Source organism: Macaca mulatta, chromosome 3 (assembly GCF_049350105.2).
Source record: "Macaca mulatta isolate MMU2019108-1 chromosome 3, T2T-MMU8v2.0, whole genome shotgun sequence".
NCBI lineage: Eukaryota > Metazoa > Chordata > Mammalia > Primates > Cercopithecidae > Macaca > Macaca mulatta.
Window position 1 is genome coordinate 170,690,052 of NC_133408.1, and position 19,515 is coordinate 170,709,566.

The 19,515-nt window shown below is 43.0% G+C and overlaps 1 protein-coding gene and 1 long non-coding RNA gene across 13 annotated transcripts in view; one reads left to right on the forward strand and one right to left on the reverse strand.

Annotated features, from left to right (window-relative positions):
* Positions 1-19,515, reverse strand: part of LOC708686 (uncharacterized) — a 255,606-nt gene that overhangs the window by 126,972 nt on the left and 109,119 nt on the right. For all 12 annotated transcript variants that reach the window (XR_013415564.1, XR_013415563.1, XR_013415567.1 and 9 more), the window contains one exon: positions 6,665-6,721. The gene's annotated coding sequence lies outside the window, so the exon portion shown is untranslated. The remainder of the gene's footprint in view (positions 1-6,664; positions 6,722-19,515) is intronic.
* On the forward strand, positions 11,600-14,031 carry LOC144339965 (uncharacterized). The gene is made up of 2 exons (XR_013415593.1): positions 11,600-12,359; positions 12,926-14,031. It is a non-coding gene; the product is annotated as an uncharacterized LOC144339965 (long non-coding RNA).

The window sequence follows — 19,515 nt, forward strand, 5'->3', positions numbered from 1 at the left end:
TGCCTCAGCCTCCCAAAGTGGTGGGATTACAGGTTTGAGCCACCACACCTGGCTCTACTTTGATTTTTTTTTTAATTACACTATTCTGTCTCTGAGGACTAAACAATACACTGTAAATTGCAAGTGTTTTCTTAAAAACTTTTAACATCAAAAATATTGTTTCAAACTTAGAAAAACTTGAGTTATTTTAATACTATTATAACCTAGTTGTATTTTCCTTGTAATGCCATCACTGCTAATCAACCATGTAAAACCAAAAGCTTTTTAAAGCTGTAAATATTGCTGACATATTATTTTCAGCCAATTAGCACAATATTCTAATGAGATTATCATCATTGATTCCCAACAGGGGTAGGTAATGGTGTTCATTCATACACTAATCTAACTTTGTCTTTCTTATAGCATGCACATCCTATAAAACTGGAATGATAGTACCTGTAGTATTTACCCTTATGTTTTTCAGTCAGTGCTTGGCATATGGGAAATACTCGCAAAATGTTAGTAACATGATTGTTTTCTTTGCTGTGTAAGTTACACCAGAAAAACATAAAATAGATCAACATTCCTTAACTATAAGAAACACAGCTAAAAGAATTTACTGAGTATGCTGTCTTTTCTTTGCATGTGGCAACAATAGTAGCTACTCTGTATGTATTGGTACATTATTTCATAGCAACACAAGAACACTTTGACTTTGGCATTGTTAAGCATTGAAGTTCAAAACTAGCAACCCATAACACACTCACTGTTCAATATCTTGTGTTTTTTCCTTTATTCACACATTTAAAAGAAGTGCTTAGCTACCTCTGAGCACTTAGAGGTAAGATGGTGACCTCTTACACTTTTCATGATCAACCTGGGTGTCTTGAAAAAAGAAATAATAGTTTCTATTTTCACTTCCCCAAAAAATGGGAAAAATATAAAACATTTTTAAAAATACATGTTTTTCTTCTTGTTTGGGATTACTAAACTCAAAAACAGTATTTTATGTCCCCAAATACTGCTTAAATTTCTATCATAATTTATCCCCGTGGATCATCAATAGTCTTTTTCTCAAGCCTACCATTCTCTGAAGCCACTACAATCTTGTCCTATGACACTTAGCTTTAGCTTTTGAAATGGAGTAGAGAAGAGACAAAAGCTTATGAACGGAAGCCACAGCAGGGGCAAGAATTTAGCCTCCTTTTCTGTACATTCTCAAAGTGGTTGGCTACAGGGACTAAAATACACATTCTGGGGCTTTTCTACTGGATTCCAGTCGTGTACCACGTACTAGGAGTAAATAAGGAAAACAGTAATCAGGAAACAGGCTGGAATTCACTCTTAGAATTTCTTCCAAATGACAACCACCAAAATCTAGTTACAGACTCGTTTTATGATGTCTTTTTTTAAATTGGGGATTCCAATGAAGTGGTTTCGAAGTATTTAATTGAAATCTCTTTAATACCACTTCCCAAGCACCTGACTCTGCCTCTGCTGAGATAATACTTTGAGCTCATCAACCAAGAATGCAACGGGGGAAAAAATACCCATTGCTAACCCAAGTTTTAGTGTAGCTTATAAAATTACGTGGAAGAAATAATCAGAGAGGCATGAGAACAAGTAGTAGGGTGTTTCAAAAGGCAAAAGGAAAGAGAATGAAAAGAATTCAGTTCAAACGCAAATGCGAGATCAACGTTGGAGCAGTTTCAGGACACTGGTGACGTCGGGCTATAGCACGTTGCTACCTTGGGAAAGGCAGAAAGAGTATGTCTTTGTGGCCCTTATACAGGAGCTGCTTATTTAGTTTTCCCAAGACAGGATTTTTCATTAGCTCTCTACAATTATTCTCTTTTTTGTTTTTCCTCAATTTATAGAGGGATCTAGATGACCTACTAGTCTAACCCCTCAGGCATTTTCCTAGGATTGGCTTTCAGCTGCTTCTAAATGATGTGACTGCCAGGAAAGTACTACTGCATCACCTCGGGCCTTTCTAGACGCTTTTCTAGGAAGAGATGATGCACCAATTGTTTCCTAACCCAAATGCTATAAATGCACAAGACTGTAGAATACTGGACTGGTTGGCCAGGTGCGGTGGCTCACGCCTGTAATCCCAGCACTTTGGAAGCTGAGGTGGGCGGATCACGAGGTCAGGAGTTTGAGACCAGCCTGGCCAAGATGGTGAAACCCTGTCTCTACTAAAAATACAAAAAATTAGCCAGGCGTGGTGGCGGGCACCTGTAATGCCAGCTACTCGGGAGGCTGAGGCAGGAGAATTGCTTGAACCCGGGAAGTGAAGGTTGCAGTGAGCCAAGATTGCACCATTGCACTCCAGCCCAGGCAACAATACGAGACTCCATCTCAAAAAAAAAAAAAAAAAAAAAAGAATACTGGACTGGTTTAATTATTCTTCAAGGTAAATGGTAAGTCAAAGAAGAATGAACGTATTTGAGGAACAGATGTCCAAAGCAGGATTCGTGTCCTCTAATGTAAGGCTAAGAATAAAACAGAAAATTTTTATTATTGTGTGAGTTCTATTTAATGAAAAAAACGCATTATAAATCATTAAAAATAATCTTAGAAAATTAAAAAAGAAAAATCAAAATGAAATCCTAGAGAGTGACTTTTTCAAATAATTCTGACAGATCCACTGCGGCATCCACCAGCCTTCAAAGTCTGCTTTATTATCTTCTCACAATCCTTTCAAACTCTAGCTACTACAAAACAAAGTAATCCAAATTGTGCTATGTGCTTTACAAATAATTGTAAACGGCTCATGCCTGTAATCCCAGCACTTTGGGAGGCCGAGGTGGGCGGATCACAAGGTCAAGAGATCGACACCATCCTGGCTAACACGGTGAAACCCCATCTGTATCAAAAATACAAAAAAATTAGCCGGGCGAGGTGGCGGGCGCCTGTAGTCCCAGCTACTCAGGAGGCTGAGGCAGGAGAATGGCATGAACCTAGGAGGCGGAGCTTGCAGTGAGCCGAGATCACGCCACTGCACTCCAGCCTGGGTGACAGAGCGAGACTCCATCTCAAAAAAATAAAAAATAAAATAAAATAAAATTTTAAATAATTAAAAATAATTGTAAAATAAAGGAATATGTTAATCTATAATACTAATATTCGGCTAAATTTTTGGTGACTCTGCTATTTTCAAGGATATAGAAAGGCTTCATTAATCATAACTGAAATCAGGACATAGTTAAAGAATCAAACGAGCAGCTTCAGCTTGGCTTCAATAACAAAACATTTAGAAACGTCTACAACTACCAACTATTCCAGTGAGATCTTTTCAAAGCAGGAAACTGGGATACAGTATCTTGTGTACTGCATTTTAGCTTTAGAAATAGCCCTCAAAGATAGGTGCATATTGGTTCAGTTTTGTTTAAAAGAACATTTTTGCACATTATAATCTGTAAAATGTATTATGGAGAAATCTTAGGTGTATGTACATAATTGCAATTCCTTTATAAACTTGCATCTGAAATCAGTGAGAAGTTTGCTAAGACAAGGATAGTACAGAATCACTGTGATAATCTAACTAGAGTTTCAAGGTAAAGAAGCAATAGATTTTAAATTTTGTATTTTTCCAGCACTAGCTTTATAGCTAGCACCAATCATACCTCTCATAGAAGAAACTAAGCTGCAAACCTATAGCAGTTAAAAATTAAGTTATTCTACCATTTGATACAGCCATCCCACTACTGGGTATACACCACCCCAAAATTAAATCATTATATAAAAAGATACCTGTAGTCATATGTTTATCACAGCACTATTCACTATAGCAAAGTTATGGAACCAATGTAAGTGTCCATCAACTGATGACTAAATGAAAAAAATGTGGTCATATATATAATGGAATACTACCCAGCCATAAAAAATGAAATAATGTCTTCTACAGCAACATGGATGGAACTAGAGGTCATTATTTTAAGCAAAAAAAAAAAAAAAATTCAGAAGTAAGAAGTCAAATACTACATGTTCTCAATGATAAGTGGAGCTAAATATGTGTGCACGTGGACAAAGAGTGTGGAATAACAGTCACTGGAGACTTGGAAGGGTGAGAGAGTGGGAGGGGGTTGGCATGAGAAATTACTTAATGGGTACAATGTACACTATTCAGGTGATGGTTACATTAAAAGCTCAGACTTCACTACTACACAGTATATCCATGTAGCAAATCTGCACTTGTACCTTTTAAATTTATACAAATAAAAAAAATAGGTTCTCATTTATCTTGGAAGAGTGAATTATTTCCAAAAGTTTTAAATGGATCCAAACCTCTACTTAACTGTCATTTTGCAGTCTCATTAGAAAATACGTGAAGGTGAGGACTCAGGTTTTACCATGAAATCCTTTTCTCCTACTAGATTGCAGCTCCTTAAACTGGGTTATAATGTGTGACTACATTTCAGTTAATTAGATGTTGAGCTAAATGCTAAAAATGTTTGAAGAGATTAGGTAGATGACTTCGACACATTCCAGTACACAAGCTCACCTGCACTGCACTGTGTACACTGCACTGTGTACTGCAACTCTAAAAGTTTAAGGTACTAAAAAATGACAGGGTAATGAACTTCAGCATAGAAAAACAATGCAATACTACACTTAGGCCAGCAGATGTCTCTCTACAACCCATAGCACCAACCGAGAGATAACCAGGTATCTAACAGCACAGAAGGACTGATCTTATTCAAAATGGTAAACAAAAGGATTCTTAGGTTTTGATCAGGAGAAGAATGTTCAAGTTCAGACAGAAAGTTGAGGGAACAGTAGGTGAGAAAATAGAAACAGAAGCTTATTACAAAAGGAAGGAGAGAGCTTGGCACATAAAGAATAAAGTTAAAGCAGGTTCGAGGCATTTTCAGGGGTAAAAAAAAAAGAAAAGCTGGACAAGTTAGAGAAGAATATCGGGAGAAAAGCAAGAAACCATGCATCCCTACCATAGCACTGAAATACTGCAAGTTTGTCAAAGGACAACCAAATAGCAGGTTAAGAAATCCACTTTGCTGATGATGATGAACATTTAAAAGAGAGAAAAAGGAAAAAGAAAAGTGATAGAATATAAAAAATTCTATCCCAGCTTGCACATAGTAAAGGTCTTACTTCAGGAAACCACATACCCACATGTACAAATATGTGTGCTGGGCCCTAAGGTAACAGGTATTCCCTCCTGGGGGTTCAATTAAAAAGGTCTGAAAGCCATGGAGATGTTCAGTGCACCCCCAGTGCCCCACCTCTCCCTCATGCTAATAATGCCAGCTGCAAGACCTCCAAAACAGAAACGTAACTGTCAAAGGTAATATCCCAAAATCCCCGAAGGGAGACATGGTAAAACATACATCATATTTAAAATTAATTATGTAAATTATGAAGCAGAAGTCAGGGCTGAGGAAGATGCAACATGAATGCCATGAGAGAAAAATCTAACTACCAGATGCGACTCTCAGCCCCATCTGTGGCATCTTTTCCCACCCTGAATAAAGGTATGACACCCTGGATAAAGGTATGACACCTGGATAAAGGGGCTGAAGGGGAGCTGGCAGGAGAGACAGCAAGGCTGGGGACGAGGCAGATGGCAGGACCTACAGCATCTATCTGGGCAGGAACTGGTGAAGATCCAGAAAGATGGGAGTGGAGTGAGCAGAAAGATAATCCATTGAACGTCAAATCCCATCACCAAGTAGAGGACTGGACACGTAATATGCCCCTTATTAACGTCTGCTGAAGGTGTCAGTAGGCCTCAGCAATGCCGACAGTTTGATTACAATTACAGGAAGTTAGTGCCTAAGCAGGCATGATAGTTTGGAGCTTCTTATTCCAAGGATATCACCTGCCATCATCAGAAAATGGGAGTGCTGTGCTGCTTTTAACTCCATCCTCACCATCTTTAGTAACTGTCAGCCATTTCAGTAGCCACCTGGAAGCTACGCTATGCTCCCCGGGAACTACGTCTTCAAGAATTTTAAAGAAGTTTGTTCGGTTTCAAACTGGAAACCAATCTGACCCTTGGAAGGTCAAAGACAAAAATGAATGGGTGCTCAAGGACACAGGGTGCTCAAAGATGAAGACGTTTCAAAGAGGTTGGTTTTAAGGTACGTTTCTCAGAGCCACGACAACAGGCTTTACAGAGGCCATGTCAGAACTTACCAATGATGTTCACACTTGCTTTAGGAGGAGAGTTTGCTTTTGTTGGGTATTTTTGGTTTGTATAACTGGTTTATTTGGGGCTTATGTACATTTAAAAGAACTTAGTAACAGCAAACACCTACGTACTGTTTACTATGTGCCATGTACTATTCTAGGCATTTCCAAATATTAACTTATTTATTTATTTATTTTTTATTTTTTATTTTTTTTGAGATGGAGTCTCGCTCTGTTGCCCAGGCTGGAGTGCAGTGGCGCGATCTCGGCTCACTGCAAGCTCCGCCTCCTGGGTTTATGCCATTCTCCTGCCTCAGCCTCCTGAGTAGCTGGGACTACAGGCGCCCGCCACCGCGCCCGGCTAATTTTTTGTATTTTTAGTAGAGACGGGGTTTCACCGTGGTCTCGATCTCCTGACCTTGTGATCCGCCCGCCTCGGCCTCCCAAAGTGCTGGGATTACAGGCGTGAGCCACCGCGCCCGGCCTATTAACTTATTTAATAAATGTATATACAACTACTCATCTCAGTTACCTGTTCAGTGGTTTATTCTGTTTCACTAAAAGTATCACTGCTTCTTCCATTTTCCTCCTGCAAAATAGGAGGAAAATATCGTTAGAGAATAGGTACAAATGCACACAAAATGTTTTACATTATTATTTGCTATTTTCCAGACTCAGAGTGCCAAAAAGGCTTCATTGAACTTTAGCCAATTATTTCAGCTGCCTAATTTTACTGAGTTCCTAAATAGAATCTTAAGAAAACATAATTACTACATACACAGATAATAAGAGATTTGAAAAACAAATAACTTGTGGCTTCAAAAGAAATTAAGGTGACACAATAAAAAGATGCACAGGGAAACAACTTAGAATAAGACGCTCCTGGACTCTGAATCCTTCTACATTTGATATGCCTTTTCAAACCACACTCCTTCAAGTTCTTTTTCAGGTGGTCACTATGTTTCCTCACTACGTGAAATAATTGCTGTTCTAAAGATAGAAACAATTGGTGGATTTGGTTTTGAAGATTTACTTAAAATTTTAAAAAAATAATGGAAAGCATTTGTCAAAAAAAGAGGTTATTCCCCAGAAAAGGTAATTGTTCATAATCTCTGGCAGGTGACATTTACCTTTGGGAACTCATGAGTGTCTAGGTTCTGTCCCTGAAATCTCTGGCTCCAAACGTCTCTCTAAAGTACCAGAGATGATCACATTGATCAATACCGATTCATGCTAACAAAGCTCTTAAGAGACTGATAAGGCCCAAATGGTGAAGTATTCACTTATAATGAAAAATGCAATTGTCAGATATCCTGGACACTTGCTCCATCCAGTTTGGAAGCCAGTAAATCCTAGGCATAGGCACCTCACAGGCAGGCAAAGATTAGGGCAAATTAACGGCAGATTGCTCAGTGAGCATATCGGAGCAGTCACCACCTAGATGCCAATGGCCTCCAAAACAATCTCTAGCCAAGCATTATCCTACCTTCACCACCACCACCATCCTAGTCCAGGCTGCCATTGTTCTTTGTCCTGGACAAACACAAAACACTTCTTGCTGTTTTCCCAGCTTCCACACTTCCTCCCTTCCAATTCATTATGCACGTGTCCAGAGTAAACCCTTTGTTTGTTTTGGAGACAGGGTCCCACTGTCAGTCAGGCTGGAGTGCAGTACTACAATCATAGCTCACTGTAGCCTCAAACTCGAGGGCTCAAGCGATCCTCCCACCTCAGCCTCCCAAGTTGCTGAGATAAGGTACAAGTGTGCACTACGATGCCCACTCATTTTTTATTTTTTGTAGGTCTTGCTATGTTGCCCAGGCTAGCCTGGAACTCCCGGCCTCAAGTGATCCTCCTGCCTCAGCTTCCCGAGATGCTGGGCTATAGGTATGAGCCACCATGCCTGGCACAAAAGAAACCTTTTAAAATAGAAAACAGATCGTGGCTGAGCCCTGTCTAAACCCCCGCTTTAGTGCTCTGCATTGGTCTATGATAAACGTAGGGGATGACTCTTGGCCCTGCTGCGGCCCTGCCCGCTCCATGTACCACTCTCCCTTGTCATCCTCTCACTTCAGCCACGCTGGTCTCCTTTCACTCCTATGAATAAACGAGATCCATCAACACCTCAGAGGTTTTGCACACCTTATTTTCTCTCCTTGAAAATTAACGCACACATTCTGCCCTCCCTCCCCCGACATACATGCCTACCCAGGAACCTGTGCGTTCTCACTCCAGTTACATGATCCCACGACTAGGACAAATTCCCCTATGCTAAGATCCCAGGACACCTTGACCTTCTCCACCAGAGCACTTGAACAGTTTGTAACTACATGTAACTACGCATTACGCATTTATTTAATTTAGATCCCTCTCTCTCACTAGACTATAAGAAGCTCCATGAGGGTGGACACTGAGCTCATTTTATTAGTATGTTCCCTGGCAGTGACTACTCAACAGATATGTTCTTGAATGAATGGTGGCTTTGGGCTTTCAGAATCTATTGCCAAATTGATTCCAAAAACAGGGACACGGGGCTCTGCTGAAGGGGCTCCATCCCCCACATTGTGCACCCCCACCACTGGGTCACCAGTAATTAGATGGGCATTGTCTACATTCACTTCTGTAAATTTTTGTGTCCTACACTTCCATGGCCAAAATAAATCTTCAGATCTTAAAAAAGAAATAGCACAAAGTTCAAGACACATTTGGGTAGCAACCCAGCAGAGAGGACTCACAGCAGTGGGTTACTAAGAAACACTATAAACAAAAAGGAAAACAAATTTCAGCCAAAGGAAGTCCTTGGTGAAACAACCCTGGCGAGTGGATACACATACACACACAGACCAAAGCAGTGGCTCTCAGAGGAGGGTGCGTGAGATCCTGGGTTTGCTGCGGGATGCCGCCACAACCAGGGGGCAACAGCAAGGCAATGTGAGATCCTAGGAGGAGGCCCCACTCCCTGCCCCTCCCATCGCCAGGGCCTGCCCCGCATGCTTGGCACACAGGAGACCCAGCGTGCACTGAGTGTGGTGCTCTCCCATTTGCCTAACAAACCAACAATTAATGGGCATTTCCTAACTCACTGCATAGAGTGTTTTAAGTGGCTCACAGTTGTGGTTGATTTTTATACGACGTTCTAACATTTCAATCTTCTTATGTGATAGAACAAAACCGGTGGGAAGAAACCTCATAATACATTTGGCTCTAAATTCATATCTAGTTATGGGGTTAAAGAGGGTCAATTTCATTCACCCTTTCAAAATTGTGTGCACTGCAAATAGTGTGCACCTCATTCCAGGTGGTGTGGATAGGCACTGAACGAAACAAAAGGCCTTTTCAAGAAGTTAACATTCTGGAAGGAGACTGACAATAAATACTAAAGTAAAAGATAAAACCCATCAGATGACAATACGTGGTATGAAGAAAAGCAAAGCAAGAGAGGGTGACGGAGACTGTGTGTGTGTTAGGGGTAGGGGGTGGGAGTCAACATTTAAATAGGGCGTTCAAGGAAAGTCTCCCTGAGAAACTGCCGTATGAGCAAAGATCTGAAGACTGTGGAGAAGAGACCCATGCAGACATCTTGGGAAGGGCAGTTCCAGACAGAGGAACCAGCAAGTGCAAAGGGCCTGAGGCTGAAGCACGGCCTGTCTTGGGGCATATGAGGGAACAGTAATAGGAGGTGAGATCCTAGATGTGAGCAAGGGGTTTCATAGTCCAGCACTAAAGACTGTTGGCTTTGATTCTGAGAGCCACGGAATTCAACTGAGGTGATGCATGCAGCACCCTGCCCCATGGAATGCTGGAGAGGGGCAGCGACGTGATCTGGTTGTGTTGAGAATAAACTGAAAAGAAGGCAAGGAGGCAGCTAGGCCAGTGACCAGGCTACTGGGACAATGCAGCTAGGAGAGGACAAGGGCTTGGACTAGGTGCGCCAGCACAGGTGCTGAAACAGTTGTTGGGGTCTTCGCAGAGCTTGAAGCACAGGCCCTGGAGCTAACTCTCACTTCCCTAAGGGCTGATCTTAGCGATCTTAATGCTCTTCTCACTAACCATGCTTTTTGTTTTAATTAGTACTTTTAGAAAAGAAAATTTAGTGGGTTTTAATCTGCTACAGAAGTAATAGATGATCAGGCTGGGCATGTTGACTCACGCCTGTAATCCCAGGACTTTGGGAGGCTGAGGCAGGTGGATCACCTGAGGTCAGGAACTCAAGACCAGCCTGGCCAACATGCTGAAACTCTGTTTCTACTAAAAATGCAAAAACTAGCCAGACGTGGTGGTGTACCCTTGTAATCCCAGCTGCTCAGGAGGCTGAGGTGGGAGCATTGCTTGAACCCAGGAGGCAGAGGCTGCAACAAGCTGAGATTGCACCACTGCACTCCAGCATGGGCAACAGAGCGAGACCCTGTCTCAAAAAAAAAAAAAAAAAAAAAAAAAAAAAAAAAAAAAAGTAATAGATGATCTTTATAGAGAGTGCAAAAGGTCAAGCAAATCAAACCTTTGCATCACATTATAAAAGAACTTAACATACAAGTGCTTCTTATACTGGTCACCACCATATATTAGCATTTTAAATCTACTGTGAAAAGGAAAGACTTCTCCCCTAGGTGAGCAGAAAGATCAGTCCATACACATGACCATGGTAGTTAACGACTCTGTGTAACAAAAGGTTTTCCACTTGAAGACCTATTGATATACAGCAGGACAAACACCAAAGAGAAGTACTGTATCCTTAAAACCAAGCTGAGGTCAGTATGGGCTAACCCTGAAATGTTTCAGCTGCGCCAGTTTGAGATCGATGAAGAAATGTTTGGCCCATCACTCACAAAACCACACTTTGCTGCACACAGACTTTCTCTGAGAGACACATATGATGATAATATAATGTAAAGTAAAATTGAGATATCGTGAAATTCTTTAAAAATGAAATAAAGTACCCTTTTTAGTCTCTGCATTGTTGATTAACACGGGACTTAAAAAAAGGGGGGGGGGGAAGCTCAGTGTGCAGAACTGTCGTCATGGAAACCATCCTACTCCAGGGCAGGGGAGCAGCTCTTCATGACTCTCATCTGTTTGGGAGACAAAGCCACGTCCTCCCCTAATCAGAACATTGCTGTTTAGTCAAACATGATGACTTGGCCTGGTGTGTAGCTGCAAACAAAATTAAACTGTGATTCTCAACATTTGACTCTTATGGCTGATATGCCATATTTGTTTAGCTTCTCTTGAACAGAGCTACCAACAGATCAGTCACTCATGGTGACTCAGGGAATATCAATTGTCCACTAGAGCAGAGCTTTTCAAACTCCCAGGTGCACACGAGCTGCCTGCAAGCCTGTTAAAAAGCAGATTCTTATATAGATAACTCTTATGACAATATTGCCTGTGCTATAACATACGTCTCTCAACTCTTCTGAGCTATTTTAGTTCATCCTAATTCATTTTTTTTTAACATTTTTCAGACACGTATTTCTTTCTTAGTTTGCTTCTGAAGTACAAAAGATAACAGTGGTGAGGTTTAAAAAAAAAAAAAAATACTGCTTCTCTATGACAAGATACCCAGCAAAGGATCACCTGAGCCTGGGAGATGGAGGCTGCAGTGAGTCCTGATTGTGCCACTGCACTCCAGCCTGGGCAACAGAGTGAGACTCTGTCTCAAAAACAAAACAAAACAAAAGGATCCCCAGCATATTTGTGAGCATGACCTACTTTTTGTTTCTCTGAAATCCTAAGATGACCAAAGGAAGAAGTGTAGTGAAAAAAGGCTGAATGTAAGTCAGTAAGCAAAGGAGAGTCTGGTCTAACACCCATGATTGTTCTTATCCCTTGGGAATCCTGTAAAACCACAGAGGGAGGACCTGGCAGAAAGGAAGCCAACAGACAAGAGGCTACAGTGGCAACAACTGCTTTGGAGATCTATAAGATAAATCAGGGAGATCACAATCAATTGTTTATAGACTCTGAAAGGACCAACAAGAATTACCGTTGAGTTACATAAAGAAAAAACCTACTAGCCAACATCTATTAAGGAGGATCAACAAAGGTATACACAGCTTGGGGCAAGATTTGAAGAAGCACAACCCCACCTACATACAAAGGCACGTGGCAGAGAGCAGGCCGACTCATTCTGTGTGGCTCCTGTGGCTTGAACCCAAAGGTAAAACAGAAAAGGAGAGGCTGGGCACAGTGGCTGACCACCTGTAATTCCAGCACTTTGGGAAGCAGAGGTGGGCGGATGCCCTGAGGTCAGGAGTTTGAGACCAGCCTGGCCAACACGGCGAAACCCCGTCTCAATTAAAAATACAAAAATTAGCTGGGCGTGGTGGTACGCGCCTGTAGTCCCAGCTACTCAGGAGGCTGAGGCAGGAGAATCACTTGAACTTGGGAGGCAGAGGCTGCAGTGAGCCGAGATCACGCCACCGCACTCCAGCCTGGGTGACAGGGTGAGACTCCATCTCAAGAAGAATAATTATAAAAGGAAATGGAGATGGACTTGGGCACAATATAGGAAAATACCTTCCTTTGTTGTTGTTGTTGTTTTTCTTTTCGAGATGGAGTCTTGTCCTGTCGCCCAGGCTGGAGTGCAGTGTCGAGATCTCAGCTCACTGCAACCTCCACCTCCTGGGTTCAAGTGATTTTTCTGCCTCAGCCTCCCAAGTAGCTGGCATTACAGTGGCATGCCATCAAGCCTGGCTAATTTTTGTATTTTTAGTGGAGATGGGTTTCACCACATTGACCAGGGTGGTTTCGAACTCCTGACCTGAGGTGATCCGCCCGCCTCAGTCTCCCCAAGTGCTGGGATTACAGGCGTGAGCCACTGTGCCCCGCCTCATCTGACAGGTTTTAAAGTGGCAGTAAAGAAGTGGTCTGTGATACAGACATACTTTCTAACAAAATACACTTCTCAGACACAGAACTTCTCTTTTTGCGAAGTAAGGAGCTCCCATAGTTCCTGAGATAGTCTCCACCTGCCACCCTGTTCCTCTCCAGTACCATACACTGCAAACATGCCAAGCCGGATGCCACTCCCCAGACAGCTTCACGACTGCAAATATCACATGGGCTGTGCCTACAACGCTTTTCATTTCTGGGCCATCCCTGCAAACTTGAAAACCCAACCTCCTCTGTGAATCTTGTGCTCTCTCTCCTCCAAGCAGAGTGGCTAGCCTGCTTCTTACCCGCTCAGCATACTTCTCCCCTGCACCATCTCCCTCTGCTGTCAATATCTAGACTGTCGGGTCTCTGAGGGCAGGATCACGTGCTATTTCCCTGTGTATCCTCAGTGCTGACCATAGTGACCTGGACACAGCACACACTGGATGATGGGAGGAAGGAAGAAGAGGGGAGGCAGGTAAAGAGATGATGATGCCTAAATTATCATCTGCTATGCATACGGTAGAAGGAACTCTGATACTGACAGGAATGTTGATTTGAATGAACTTACTCTACACAGAAAGACATGAATTACTGTGGCCTTCATTAAGGTTATTTTATGTATGTTTACAATCCATTTATTGTTATTTAGCTGTTTAGAAATAGTCCCAATATTTTGCTTTTACTCATATATATGTCATAGTTTTTAGCAGTGTAAATAAAGTCTCAAAAAACCATCGTTCAGAGTTACTGAGATGCCTGCAGAAAATGGGTCCACAGCATTTCACTGCACTTTGCCAATAACTCTGTATCATTAAAACAAGCACAGGGGCCTCTACTGGCAATACTACCTAGCAACACTTTGTAAGCCTTTATGTTAGAACACTGAATACCAGAAAGTGAAGTGAGTCTTCAAACTTTCCCTAATTCAGGCAAGCCTTAGGGAAGATTGATTGATTGATTGATTGATTGATTGATTGATTTTAGACAGAGTTTCACTCTTGTTGCCCAGACTGGAGTGCAGTGGCGCAATCTTGGCTCACTGCAACCTCCGCCTCCTGGGTTCAAGCGATTCTCCACCATGGCCGGCTAATTTTATGTACGGACGGGGTTTCTCCATGTTGGTCAGGCTGGTCTCAAACTCCCAACCTCAGGTGATCCACCCACCTTGGGTTCCCAAAGTGCTGGGATTACAGGCGTGAGCCACCGTGCCTGGTTGGGAAGTTTTATTTTACCATTTGTTCATTTTCTTACACTCTAACACCCAAGGCAACAACCTACTTCAAGACATGACATGTTTGGGCTCTGTGGTCACTTCCATCAAGGGCCATTTGACTGGGGCTTCTCAGGGGCATGGCATGTAGGTGAATACATCTGAGAACTACAGAGCCATTGCTAACAACGCTCATTACTATTCGAAATGATCGGCATCAGGCACATCGGCACCTTTCCCTCCATCACCAGAACCAACACCCGAGCCACAGAGCTGGGTTCTGCTGGTGCATAGGGCACCGAGTCAGCACCGGCACCTCCCGGCTGTCCTTGCTGTCTCCCCATTCTTCCCCAACGTGGGGCCTATCAGCACACTCCGAAACTCACCTTCCCAGCAGCCTGGTTCCTTTAGTCCCACTTTCTATCCTGGACTACTGCCCTGAGGGACAACAGAATGGCTTCTGGACTCTTTGGACACCAAGGCCAACCTGGGCTGCTGTAGGGACGAGGCCTAAAGAAGGAGGCTGCAGCCTCCACATCCTGGGTGTCAGAGTCATGTGCGTGTGAACTGCCAGCTCCATTTCGTTGTGTTACTACAGAGAGAAACACGGTGGACCTTCTCTATTATGAGAACACCATAGTCTAGGAGGAGTGAACAAAGGTCTTTATTTCATGAGACTTAAAAAAAAATAGCTTCAAGATGCAGTTTTAGAAACATTAGCAGACATCTTGTGGTCTAACATCAATTCATAAATCAGATCTTAAAACTGATTTTAGCAGATCTTTTCAATAAAATGCTGTATTTATAAAATGGAAAAAAGGCAGGATGGTGCAGCAAATCGGCCAGCCGCAGACTGTATCATATTGACTTCATCTGACACTTTTTTTTTTTTTTTGAGATGTAGTCTCACTCCGTCGGCCAGGCTGGAGTGGCAGTGGCGCGATCTCGGCTCACTGTAACCTCTGCCTCCCAGGTTCAAACGATTCTCCTGCCTCAGCCTCCCAAGTAGCTAGGACTACAGGCACACGCCATCATGCTCAGCTAATTTTCTTTTTTTCTTTTGTATTTTTAGCAGAGAAAAGGTTTCACCATGTTGGCCAGGCTGGTCTCAAACTCCTGGGCTCAGGCAATCCTCCTGCCTTGGCCACCCAAAGTGCTGGGATTACAGGCATGAGCCACCATGTGTGGCCCCAGCCCATTTTCTTTTCTTTTCTTTTTTCTTGAGGCAGAATCTCGTTCTGTTGCTCAGGCTGGAGTGCCAGGGTGCAATCTCGGCTCACTGCAACCTCTGCCTCCCGGGTTCAAGCAATTCTCCCACCTCCGTCTCCTGAGTAGCTGGGATTACAGGTGTGCGCCACCATGCTCTGCTAATTTTTTGTGTATGTGTATTTTTAGGAGAGGCAGGGTTTTGCCATATTGGCCAGGCTGGTCTCGAACTCTTGACCTCAAGTGATCTCCCAAAGTGCTGGGATTACAGGCATGAGCCACCACACCCAGCCTCATCTGACAGGTTTTAAAGTGGCAGTACAAAGTGGTCTGTGTTCCATGTCACAGAATATGAATCTACTTCCAAATGAAAAATATTCATGTATCACCCAACCAGGATGGCTGCAGCAAGAACAAAAGCAAACATGCTGAGAAATAAGATGTCTGGTGGTTACTCTTGATTTGAGGCTGTTTGCACATAGGGTCTAATTTTCAAAACAAAATCTTTGCTTGTTTTGCCAGTTCTTTCTTATATTTGAGCAAATTAGAGGGGAAATAAAATGGCAAAATTCAAACTAAATTCTTGCTGCCTCCAAGATTCCTCAGCCATGAGGGAGAAGGATGCTGTCTCTTAGGAAGATTCATCCAGATTCTGACCATAGGGCAAAGACCGCCAAATCCTAGTTCCTCATTTTGAAGTCTGGTTAACTTATTAGAAAGAATTCACACCTGTAATCCCAGCACTTTGGGAGGCCAAGGCAGGAGGATCATTTGAGCCTAGAAGTTTCAGACCAGCCTACAACATAGCAAGACCCCTGCCTCTACAAAAAATAAAAAATTAGCCAGGTGTGGTGAGGTGACACATGCCTTTAGTCCTAACTACCTGGGAGGGTGAGGGAGGAGGATGGCTTGAGCCCAGGAGGTGAAAGCTGCAGTGAGCCAAGATTGTACCACTGTACTCCAGCCTGAGCGACAGAGTGAGACCTTGTCTCAAAAAAAGAAAAGAAAAAAAAAAGAGAAAGAAAGATTTATCCAACATCCACTATCCCTACAATAAACCTGGAGTTCACAACCTGGGAAGAAGATAGAGGAAAAAGAGCAACTCTTGAGAGCTCGCTCAGTGCCCGCAGTTTCATGGTCACCTTTAGAGTGGCCTCTGAGGAAACAGTAACTGATGGTAATGAGTCAGGGCTCAGAGTGCCTAAGTTAAACTTTCTAAGCTCAGCTCTGCCCAGGGGAGCTTTCCAACCTGCAGAGCCTTCTTGCCACCCTATCCCACACCACCTACCACAGGAGAGGCCCCACACTCACCTGTTCTACAGAGGAAAGAAACGCACATCTGCCCCAAGGAGAGGACTTAACTAGGACAACGGGATTCAGTGTTTACCGGGCTAACAAGAAAAACGCTAAACAAGCCAGGAACCCATAACTAAGTGTCAAACAGACCTGCAAGGCCCAATGTGGCCTGCTTCACAGGAAGAGGAACACAGGCACCTCTCTGAAGCCCTGGGTTGAAACACTCCCACAAATCCCCCCAGGATGCAGACGGGAGATGCCCTGCAGCCACTCCTGGCCTCCAGAACTGGGAGGGGCTCAAGCTCTGGCCCAGTGTGAAGGCGAGAGGCCTCTATTCCTGGCTACAGGAATCAACAGAAACTCATGGACTTCCAGAGAGTCTTGCCAAAGACCTCGAAACTCAGGAACCATGTAGGGAGCCCTACTGTTCAACACCGTACGTTGTATGTTGCCCTCTGGGCTTGCAGATATTTATGTACGTGCAATACCAAGGGGCAAATAAAGAGCCAAACTGTGGAAAACAAACAGGGGAGCAGTGGCAGTTCTTGGAGTCGGAGAAAAAAGAGAAAACGTGTTTTTTAAAAGGAAAATATTTTTCTAGAATTGAGAATGCAAAGAAATGCCCAGAAAGCACCGGCGAGTTGCAGGAGAAGGGTGACAACACAGTCTGCAGCGAGAACAGAGAGTTCGCATAGCCTGGGCGTGTGCCTGCTTCCATTCCCGCCCACCCACAGTTTCTGGGGCAAACAAATTCTTGGCTGAGCAGGTATGTGTGGGAGGCCTGATTTATTTTCCAACCATTAGAGCTTTGCCCAGAACTACTTAATCAGGATTTTTCAAGGTCGTACATTCAAATATGATGTTATAGCCTTATGAAACAAATAACTCTGGGGTCTATGGGGCAGGCGGGTAGGGAGTGACAAGAAGAGGAAGAAAAAAATTAACCACTCTCATCTAGCTTCCCAACCATTCTTACCTTGTATCCACTATATAGTCTCAGAAAATTGACACGCTGGACAAATGCATAGCTAATAGAAATAATAGCTAATTATAATGCTTACTTTAAAGCAGGCACCATTCTAAATGCTCTGTTTATATGGACTTGTTTGACTCTCGCAACAATCCTTTGAGGCGGATACTAATATTATTGTCCTAATATTATTTTACAGATGCACGAAGAGGTTAAGTGACTCACCCAAGGACCAAGGGCCGGGTGGTGCACCCATGTAGTTTGTGCATTCCCACTCTGCTATACTCCCTTCTCTGTGCTCTGCCGTCCTGTCCCTCAAAAGAGCTTATTTCAGTCATGGTATATCTAATTAATTTTCCCAATGCGGTACAGTTTTATTTAAGCTACTTTCTTGAAAGGAATACTATCAGAGCCAGTCTCAACCTCAAAGTACAGAGGAGACACTACCAACCCTGCTGCTTAAAAAGCCATATAATTTTAGGAGGGCTGGAAAAGTCCCAAGGCTCAAACCACAATTCACTCTCACACAGAGCCTGATTAGAAGCAGTTCTAGGCAAAGCTTTGATCCTGTTAAAATGTACAAGCTTCTGGGAGGCGTTCACTTTATGCTGTTATCGCCTTGTAGGAAAAGTTGCATTGTTATCTTTTTCAGTACAGTTTCATGATAAGAACTTCAGGTGGTTTCCAGGCATCTGATTCACCTGTCCAGTTCTGACTTGTTCCCTGCTGGGTACCTGGAACTCTCCAGGACCTGGCACATAAATAAATGCTCAATATTGCCAGCGTGGGCGAACGAATGAATCAATGAATGGCTGTCACTCCTGCAGATGCTAGGTTTAGGGTATGACGCATGTAGGTATCAAAGGGGCAGCCAAGTTAGGCAAAATTATCGCATTAAAAGTCTAAATGTGAACAAGTAAATGTCTGCCAGAGAGTAACAACTTAAAGAGACTCTCCTCAGGCATGCTTAAGTTGTATATATAGAGAATGGTCTTTTTGAAGATTATATTTCAAAATGCATATGCAGTAGAGCTAATATACCTGATGAAGAAGGTAATAAATGGTTTAAGAAGTAAGTGATGTCTACGTAATTTCCCCCTAAAATTATACTCTCCCAATAGGTAACATGCCCTAGGACATCACCGTTTCTCCCAACAGTCTCCTATCCAAGTCCTCTGCGTACTCAAAGTCCTCCCCAAATGCCTTCTTTTCCAGGAAATATTCCCTGCTTTCTGGCCAGAAGAGGTCACTCCCCAGTTTGTACTCAAAGGTACTTTGTTCTTTCTTCTTGTACACAAATTCATTTTCTGAATTGTAGTTATTTTTCTCATCTGCACTACCAACTTGTCCCTAACTTCTTCCCTGTATTCCACAGGGAACCACACATTCTTCCTAACGTAAACCAAGCATCTAGTAAAAATCAGGCTGTTTTTTAAAAGACTCCTATGGAAGTGCTCCAAGGATACCACAAACATCTGTTTCTGATGTTCAAATACATTTTGGATATTTTTTAAGCTTTAATTTAAGAAAACAACCTGAAATGGTTTATATGCAAACTTTTCACGCACTGCAGATCTCTGCCCATGAATGTGGCGTGTGCCAATAAACCCGGCCAGGCCGGGCAACCTTGCAGCCCTCACAGGAGGCTGCTCTGCCTGCTCTGTGCTCACTCACATGTGAACTTCTCCTAAGTGTGACATTGGTGAGGGAAGCTGTAGGCCCAACTCGGCCCTGTGAGAAGTACCTGCCTGCACAGTCTCCTCTCCTAAAGTTGTTCAAGCAAGCACATGAATACAAAACCACACCCTAGCGTGGGCTTCGATGA